The 10,090-nt window shown below is 44.8% G+C and overlaps 1 long non-coding RNA gene across 5 annotated transcripts in view; it reads right to left on the bottom strand.

Annotated features, from left to right (window-relative positions):
• Positions 1-3,703: 3,703 nt before the first annotated feature.
• The window catches only part of LOC109374557 (uncharacterized), a 24,541-nt gene continuing 18,154 nt past the window's right edge, over positions 3,704-10,090 (bottom strand). For all 5 annotated transcript variants that reach the window (XR_002122409.1, XR_002122411.1, XR_002122408.1 and 2 more), the window contains one exon: positions 3,704-4,568. This is a non-coding gene — a long non-coding RNA (uncharacterized LOC109374557). The remainder of the gene's footprint in view (positions 4,569-10,090) is intronic.

Raw genomic sequence — 10,090 nt, 5'->3', positions numbered from 1 at the left:
TTTTTTTTAGAAAAAAAAGAAAAAGAAATTATGAGAAAGCGGTAGGAATTGTACCCATTAAGCTGACACAATTGAGGCCCTAGAAAAGGCCTTTGAGAAGGAGATGTAAGAAAGATGCTTGAATAACTTCATTTCCCTCTTCTATTTCTGAATGTGAAATCTATGCTCTGGACCAGAGGAGTTGCCCAAGGCCCTTACATTTTGCTGTAAAGTCTTCATTCTATTCTTCCTTCCAAGGTCAGAATTCCTTTGGGGATGATGAGGAGCTCTGAGGTGAGTGAGAATGTGCCCCTGTGTATTCCTTACACTGCATTTCTCTCCCAGCTGGGGTTCGAGCATTGCAAACAAAAATTCTTGGGCAGATTGCTAAAAGAGGATCCTGGCTTGGAAAGTGTTGCCAGCTGGTCTCATACCCACATCTTTTCAGTAAATTTCTCTGAAGCATATGTACACATACAAATACGCCTTCTGTTGAAGGCAATGAAATAATCTTTCACCAGTGAGGCTGGAGAAAATGTGCTACACCGTGAGACTGAAGCAATGCTGTCAGGTATGGGTACAGTTTTTCATGGGGTAAAGACCTTTTTTCCACCATTGCTGAGCAGCGTACAACTTGAATATTCAGCAAGTCGGAGTGGCCCCTGTGAGCATGAACTAAGTGTGGAAGTCCTGCTGGGATGTGCTAACGTCCTTCCCTGACCACCTCAGGAGGGTCCACAGTCAGCCCTGTCGCATTCCTGGTTCACTTCCTTCATAGCACAGACCATCACCTTCCTGGTTTGTTTATGGGTTGTCTGTCTCCCCACAGGAATATAGGCTCCACGATCTGTTTTGTTCCTAAATGTACCCCTCTCCCCCCAGTACCTGGGACCTAGATGCTTAGTCCATGCTGTCACAGGCCTGACTGTGGATAAAGCGTGTCTTTTTTCTGGGCCGTCAGTCATGGTGCCTGCCCTGACCACACGGAGTCTGGCTGCTCTGCCCCTCAGCCGCGAAGGCCCTGGGCAGTGACTTCTGACCGGTCAGCTTCTACCTCTTGGGAGTCTGACCTAAGATACAGGGAAAGACTTCCCCAGTTGGAAGTTACCCTTCAGAAGACCTGGGGCGAGCCCAAGTCACAGGGGAGCAGAGGAATCTGGTGTTGCCAAGGCTGGGAGGCTGAGGAGGAAGCTGAGAGTCTGACCTTCATGTGCACACAGTCCACTGGGAGTCAACAAGCAATGAGCCGCGTACAACTCAGTGACATGGGTGCTCTCAAAGGGTCAGCTCTGTGCCGCTGGGGAACATGGAGGAACAAACTGCTCCTCAATCTCGGCCAGTCTAGGAAGGATTCCAGGGGAAAGGCCCTGGAGTAGAAACTTGAAGAATGACTGGGAGTTTGCCAAGAGCAAAGGGATTCAGGCAAAGGGATCTGGGTTCAAATCCCATCACTGCCACTGTGTGAGATTCCCATGCTCTTGGTTTCTTCCTCTACGGAAGAGTGATAACCTCCACACATTAGGCTAGTAGGATTCACAACAGTGGAGCAAAAGGGCCCATTTCCTGGCACTCATGAGGCAGCTCTCATTCCAAGTGGAGACACACATTTCCTGTCTTCTCTCTACCCTCCTTTTCCTCCTATCACCTTGCATGGATTCCAACCCTCCCCTTGGCCGGGCTTGCACCTTCACTCTTGGGCCAACTTCATGGTCAAGTCTCCTGGGCCTCAACCAGAGCGCTACCTGGAACCCACCCAGCATGACTCCTGACCAGCCGCCTAGGCATGCCTTTATCGCCCAGACCCAGGTTTTAGCAGCTTTCAGTGGCCCTGCTCGGCTGCTGGTGTGGCCTGTCCAGCTCTGCCTGTCCCGTGACTGCCCTCCCTCCCTTTGCTGCTGCACATCCAAGCCACCAACCAAGCTGTGTCTGAAGAACAGGGTGGAGGAGCAGTTGAAGAAGTGGCATCCATGACAAAACCTCCAGCTGCCAGTTTCTGCTGCTTTGCGGAAGGCACCCACACTTTGTCCCCATCTTCCTTCCTCCCTATATTTCTCTCAGGGCTCTGAAAAGAGGACTCATGAGCTCATGTCTCAGAAATGCTTTGAAGATGAGAAACACTGAGCATTTCTCCAACAGCCCTCAATTTACTTTTTCAACATTCGCTCTGGGTTGTCAAGCCTTTGTAGTTATTTTTATAAATAGCAATCACTGGCTGCTTCCATTTTTACCCAGGAAAACTCCACCTCCAGCTGGAGCTGGCTACCACCCTATAGCAGACCAGCCATGGGGCTGTATTTGCCCTATTTCTTCTAACAAACCCCCTCTTTCCACATCCCTTCCACTCCTGCAGACCCCACCCTCACTGCCTCTTGTGTGCTTCCAATGTTACCCCATCTCTCTGTTGCCAAGCCACTGATCTATCCCAATTACTCCCCTCTACACACAAAGCCCAAATGCTGCAATATGGTGTGTAGCGTCCTCCACGACCTGGCCACTATTCACCTGCTCAGCCACATCTCTTGCCTTGTCCCCTACCACGCCCTGGGCTCAGACATCCCAAGCTACCTGCTATCCCTAAAGTACCAGGCTTTCTTATGCCTCCTGGCCAGGAGAGAAACCAGTTTATAGAAAATGGAGACTGAGTCTGGTGATGGGCCTCTCCCAGCATAGAGGGGTGAGTGGGCTCCTTGAATGATTAATGTGCAGTTTTTGAATAAAATATTTAAATCATACAAAAATGTATGAGTAATAGCATAATGAACCACCTGGCTTATGGAATGAAACGTTACCTGTATACCTATGAACCACTTTTTTTCCCTCTCCACTTTCCCCACCAGAGAAAATTACTATCTTAAATGTGGTATCTGGTATTTCTAGGGAAATCTTTATGCTTTGGTTATATATGTATATCTAAATAACTTATAGTACATATAATATTTTTGTGTGTTTTTAGACCTTATGTAAATGCTAACTTGCTGTTCACATCCTTATGAGATTTACCTACTGACATTTTAGTCATATATTCAACAAATCTTGTTTTCTTGCTGATTCCAGGGATATCTTTTTATCATAGTCTTAACACCAGCGATGTACCAAGGAGGGGAGTGGTGGGAACGATTTAGGCTGCAGGAAGGTATTTTATCACGGACATTCTTGAGAATTGCTAGTGTGTGCTGGTAATAAAAAGCTAACTGACTTTTAGTGGTGTCTTAGTAAGCTCTGGCTGCCATAACAAAATACCATAGGCTGGGTGGCTTAAGCAATAGGCATTTGCTTCTCACAGTTCTAGAGGCTAGAAATCCAAGATCAAAGTGCTGGCTGATTCATTTCCTGGTGAAGTTCCTCTTCTTGGTTTGCAGACAGCTGCCTTGTTGCTGTCACATGGGAAGGAGGGAGGGAGGGAAGGAGAGAGAGAGAGAGAGAGAGAGAGAGAGAGAGAGGGAGGGAGGGAGAGAGAGAGAGCAGGGGAGAGGAGAGGAAAGAAGAGGAGAGGAGAGGAGAGGAAGGGAAGAGAGGAGAGGAGGAGAGAGGAAGGGAAGATGGAGGAAACTCTCTGCTGCCTCTTCTTATAAGGGCACTAATTCCATCATGGCAGCCCCACCCTCATTACTCCCTCAGAACCTAATTACCTCCCAAAGGCCCCATCTTCAAATACCATCACATTGGGGATTAGGGCTTCTACATATGGATTTGGGGAGGGAAGACACAATTCGGCCAACAGCAAATGGTTTTATTATTTGTTTTTAAATTCTGTACAGACAATGCACACCTTATTGCCAGCAGTAGGGTGGATCATTGCCCCTATGGCCACCCTTTGGCACACCACTGATCCCAACACATTCCCTTTTTATAAATTGTAGAAAAAGGACAGTTTCAGTGAAAACATTCAACATTTAGATCTTTTGCAGATCTAAAGTAAAATTTACAGGGGGTGTCAAGAGGCCAGTGGGAGAACTAGCTCCTGCCAGGGTCTAGGCTACAACCACACCATAGACAAAATTTTGAATGTATTGAACTTTGATGATTGCTAGCCAATCATTTATTTATGAATGTAACTTAAAAAGTAGATCCTTTTAAAAACATTTCATAATACAGATTTTTCTCTCTCATCATAATTAGTGAACACTCCTTACGTAGCCATTGTTCAAAGGATGCTACTGGTTATCTCTCCAGTTTGGCTGAGTGAGGCTTGATTTCTTTAATAAGAACTAATATCAACACCTTACTTTTGTCTAGTCTTTTCATATAGTATTCATTTAATTCTCACAGAAGATCCATGAGGGAGTTTTATGTCAGAGTCTTTGCCAAATCTCAATGGTGTAGAACAGTTAAGTGTTTACATCTTTCTGATGGGCCTGTGGTTGGCTGGAAGGCATCCGGATCAGGCTGAGCTCCAGGCTGTGGACTCCTGGCTCTGAATTCAGGCGAATGCTGCTGGTTGGGTTGACATCTGCTGCACATTCCTCTGTTCCTCCTTGGGCCCATGGGTGTCCAGGGCATGCTCTTCTGAGGCAAATGACAGAGGCACCAGAGCACGGACAGAAATGTGTGATGCCTCTTGAGGCTGTGAACCTCGGGAAGAATTATATCTGTCAAAATGGACATCACATGGTTGACTGAGCCCAAATTCATAATCAGAGTCTAGCGGCGATTGCTGCCAGAGGCCTCCCCCACACTCTGCATTTTGGGGAAAACTACAGGCTGAGTTCTCAACCTCCTCTACTATGCCCCTGCTTGTTTACACTGCAAAAGTCAACCACCATTAGGAAGTTCCTGGTTTCGTCTTTCGACCAATGAACTGAGACCTGCCTCATCCAATCAGAACTGCACAAATTGTATCCTTGTTTGCATCCATACCGACAAATCAGAACTGTACAGTTTGCACCAATCAGACCTATGTGATTTGGAAACCTCATTTGCATGAAATGAACCAAAATGAGGACTATAGGCAGGAAGTTTCTCTATAAAAGATGGCCTCTCCTTTGTTTGTGCAGAGCACAATTTAGGTTGCTACCTGAATCTGTGTCTCCCAGGCAGCAGATCTTCCTGCTCAAATAAATGCTTTTATTATTTATCACAGCCTAAAATTAATTGTGGTCCACAAAACCTTGGCTAGGAGCTGACACTCTGTCACTTGTATCTACATTCCATTGGACAAATAACTCGTAAGTCTATGACTGTATTAGTCTGCTCAGGCTGCCGTAACAAAATGCCGTAACACACTGGGTGGCTTAAACAACAGAAATTTATTTTCTTACAGTTCTGGAGGTTGTAACTCCAAGATCAAGGTATCACCTGGTTTTGTTTCTCCTGAGGCCTTTCTCCGTGGCTCACAGATGGCAGCCTTCTTGCTGTGTCCTCATATGGTCTTTCCTCTGTGCAGTTTTTCAGTTAGTGAAGGAAGCCTCCCTCAGGGGCAAAAAAGTATCCATATTTCAAGTCCCAGGGGATGAACCTTGTTCAGGAGTATTAACTTTCCCCAGATCTGAGCGTTTCTGCCTAGAAGAGTTACATGCTTTCTGAAAGCTACTGCCCCATTCCACATTTTATGGCTGCCTATGTGCCAGGTGCTGTAAGAATATTACTCCATTGAACATTTGCAACTGCCCAGCAAGAAAGAATTATTATCCTCACTTTACAGAGACTCAGATTAAGCAAATTACTTCACAGTTTGATTTCTATGAGACATAAACATGAAACGTTTTTTTTTTATTCTCCATATCTTTTAGAGATTTATAACAATATTTTTTCCATAATCCCTAATAAAATTTTGGGCTGATTCCATAGCTTTTGGTTGCTTTTAGATATTAAAAAAATACCCTATCCAGTCTAGTTCATTTTCAAATTCTTAAATCTTGAATCTGATATAATGCCCACTGCCTGCCTTTCTCCCAGCGCCAGCTGCCTTTAGCCAGGAGCCTGGGAGCGAGAAGGCTGTTCTTCAACCCTCGCCTCACTCTTTTGGTCCCTTTCTCTTCCCGTGACTGGGGAGTTGGAAAAAGAGTAGGGGAGAGGATAACAATCTTTTTGCTTTACTGGTTGTGTGACTGCAACCTCTTCTTCTGTGGGTTTTGTGGGTTCTTTATTGCTGTTCTCAGGATGGCAGGTCTCCAAATGCTGTCGTCTCCCAGGAGGAATTACTGTGGCCCCTTGCTCTGCCTTGCCTCAGCTCCCTCTGACAGCCGGAGTCCCTTTGCCTGGGGTTGGCTTTCTTGAGGAGAAGTGCTGGTAGGACAGCCCAAGAAAACTATTGCTCCGTAAAACTCAGGGATATTGCTTAGGTATGCAAGCCGCTCAGCTTAAGCAATTTACTTTCCAGTTTGAACTCCATGGGACAGAAATGTGAAATTTTTTTGGTTCCTAATCTTTTAGAGCAATATCTTTTTCACAATCCTTAATAAAACTTTGGGCTAATTCCATAGCTTTTTGGTTGCTTTTAGGTATTAAAAAAAAACAAAACAAAACAAAACAAAAACCACCCTGTCCAGCCTAGTTCATTTTCAAATTCTTAAATCTTGAATCTGATGTAATATCCATTGCAGCCTCTCCATTTTGCCCCAAAGCCTCTCTCCAACTCAGGAACGTGCTTCTTGCAGGCTCCTCTGATATAAACAGCAATGCTTTCACGGTGCTTCTCTTGACTGAGGAGGGGAGACTCAAAATAATCCCCATACTGTGCTCCCACCAACTCGAATCTCATCTTCTACTTAGCAGTCTGAGGTGGCGGGAAGGCTGGGGTGTGGCTATGTCTAGTGGAGTCCAGTTGAGACATTTAATCCTGTTAATTGTTGTGTATTTATTTTTATTGGGTGAAATTCACATAAAATCACCTTATTTCCCCATGTATAAGACGCTCCCATGTATAAGACGCACCTTAATTTGGGGACCCAAAATTTGAAAAAAGAATGTATTACATAAAGTTATTGAACTCAAGTTTTATTCATCATAAAATTCACACAACTCCTCATCACTGTCAAAACTCCCAACCATTAGCTTGTCCTCATCTGTGTCTGATGACGAATCACTGTCTTCATATATTGCCTCGTCCTCAGTTCCATCTATGGCATTTGAAATCTACCGCCACTGTATAAGATGCACCGTTTTTAGACCCCAAATTTAAAAAAAAAAGGGTGTGTCTTATACATGGGGAAATACGGTAACCATTTTAAAGTGAATTCAGTGGTATTTAGTACAGTGACAATGTTGTGCAACAAATATATTGATCTAGTTTCTAAACATTTTCAGCATCCCCAAATAAAATCCTATGCCCATTGGTTCATTACTCCCATCCCTCCCTGTCCCCAGCCCCTGGCAACCAACAATCTGCTTTCTGTCTCCATGGGTTTGCAAGTGTAGTGTATTTTGACATTTTCTTTTTGGGACTCTAGTCCTTAAGATTAGCTGGCTGACTATTAGCCATCACCAAAGGCTTCTGAGACCCAGTGTATCAAACACTTCCTGAAAATTCAAAGGGATAGTAGTGTGAGGTGGCCAGAAACCATTAATCATTTGCTTTTCAACAACTCTCCCTGAATAGCCACAATATCATTCACCTCAAGAAATTAAGACTCATATGGAGAGTCATAATCCATCTATTAGGCAACAGCCATTTAGTGAGGATTTTCTGTGCTTCATATACTGTGCTAGGTGCTGCAGGAAAATGGAAAGACAGGGGCTCCCGGTCCAGTGGAAAATCCACCACAAATGGATAACATGCCATGCTGCCAATTGGCTGCGTGTCCTTAGATAAATTATTTAGTTTCCCTGGACCTCAATTTTCTCATTTGTAAAATGAGTGGTGATATATGACTCATGCAATTTGTAAAACTATAAAAAAAAAATCAAGGCTTAGATGAGATAATCTTTAAGATCCCTTTGTGGTTAAAAGTCATTAAGAGGTTTAGTTTTTGCTTCCATGTGGCTTTACACACTATTAGGGAAACAAAACAAACAAATGTAGAGAAGGTGAAAAAGAGTTAAGCACCAAGCTGTGGCACCGTGACTCCGATGCTGTAAGGCAGATTGGGGAGGAGAGGGTCTGTGCCCTGTGAGAAAAGGGCTGTGGGCTGAAACTGAGGAAGTGGCTTATGCAAGGGGCTCTGGGAGAGGTGGACACAGGCAGGGGGAGTCAGGGGCTCCTTATGGCCGTGTGTGTGTGTGTGTGTGTGTGTGTGTGTGTGTGTGTGTGTATGACATCTTGTGGTGGGAGGACCGTTCAAGATGAAAAGACACTCAGAAAACACATCTACCAAATGCAATGGGTGGACCTTGTTTAAATCCTGATTTGAACAAACCCACAATAAAATTGGTATCTTTGGAGGATTTGAGTATGGAGTGGGTATTAGATGATCATAGGGAAGTTTTGCTCATTTTGTTAGGTGTGTTAATGTGTGAAGGGAGGTCAGAACAATTTAAATATGCTTGTTATGTAAGAAAATGTCCTTATTTTTTTTGAGATACATGCTGAAATCATTTAGCAACATCATGATGTCTGGGATTTTTTTCCCCACAAAAATAAAAATAGATGAAGCAAGTATGGCAGAATGGTAATCATTGTTAAATCTAAGTGATGAGTGTTTGGGTGTTTATTATACTGTTTCTATGAGTCAGGATCTAACTGGGAGGCAAAAAACACTCGAGTATTTAAAGCAGAGGGACTTGAGACAGAGTATTGGTTACACAGGGGATGGGAGACTGAGGAACCCAACAGAGAAGCCAGAGATTAATGCCAGCCGTTGCCAGCCCTGGGCTGGACAGACAACATGAGAAGGTGGGGTCACTGGAGCCCAGGGCCTAGCGTTACTTAGCAAAATAGAAACCACAGCAGACCTTTTTGGGGAGTGCTGGAGTCACTGTGGAGCCACAGCTGCTGTGGGGTCACTACTCAAGGTAGAAAGGGGGGGAACCCTTCCTGCCACCCTCCAGTCTCCTTCCAGTGCTCCCTTTCAGCCAAGTCCAACCTACAATCAAAATGAAGCCATCGGGGGTCAGCCCCATGCAATGCAGAGCAGAGCAGGGGAGAGCAAGTAGAATGGGTCTGGGGGAAAACCGGCTTAGGACCTGCATGTGATTCTCTCGACGTTTGTGTATGTTTTTTTTAAAGGAAAGGAAAAGTGATCTCTACCTTAAAGCATTGTTTGCACAAGGACAACCTAGCCCATCGAGGCTGAGCCTGGACACCCCCTTGCAACCCTACCAAGCTCTGGGAGGCAGGGTCTTGGGGCAAGAGAGGCATTAGTTCCCTTTCCCAGCAGCTGTTGGTTGCTCATATCGTGCCTTTTTGGCAATTAAACCAAGTGCCTCTCTGTGTCAGCTTAGCCTGTGAACAAGGACCCAGAAATAATCAACCACTCTGACTGTAGAACCATCAGCTTTGAGAGACCATAGAGATTAGGCTTAAAATCCCACAGTGGTCCTGCTGATGACCTACCCCAAATCCAGTTCCCATCTTCCAACTAACAGCACCTTGATTTTGTTCCCTGTGACAAGGTGCCCAGCTAAAAAATTTACTTCCCCGGTTTTCTTGGAGTTACTGGTGACCATGGGATCAAGCTCTGGCCAATTTGATGTAGCTAGAAGTCTTTGAGGAGGGTGAACCTTTCAGGATAAAAAGGCAAGCCTCTCTGCTCTCCCTGCTTCTTTCTGTGTGGAATGTGGATGCAATGCCCGGTAATAGAGCAACACACTTGTGACCACGAGGACTGAAGCTAGATGCTGGAGCAAGAGGGAGTCTGGGCTCATGATGACATCTGTGAGCAACTGCACCAGCTCTGGCCTGCCTATCCCTGGGCTTCTTATTAGGTGATCTAAATAGGTCCCTTACTTATTTAGCCACTGAAAGGACTGAGGTGTTTTGTGTGTTTGCAGTTGAACACACACACACCTTGACTCAATGCAAAGAAATAGGCTTTTACTCAATCGAAGGAAAAGAATGAAGTAAATAAGTTGGCTACCAAGGAAGAGACTAGCAGCATTATCTCTTTGTGTATTACACAGCAGATGCTCAAGAAATATATGCCAATAAATGGGCGAATTGATGTGAACAAGTGAGTAGTGAATCTGAAGAGTATAAAGTCTTCAGGTGGTGAGGCAGCCTCTCCCATCATCATCT

The sequence above is a fragment of the Hipposideros armiger genome, unplaced genomic scaffold (genome assembly GCF_001890085.2).
Source record: "Hipposideros armiger isolate ML-2016 unplaced genomic scaffold, ASM189008v1 scaffold_833, whole genome shotgun sequence".
NCBI lineage: Eukaryota > Metazoa > Chordata > Mammalia > Chiroptera > Hipposideridae > Hipposideros > Hipposideros armiger.
Note: the sequence above shows the minus strand (reverse complement) of the source record. Positions and strands in the feature narration are given on the sequence as shown.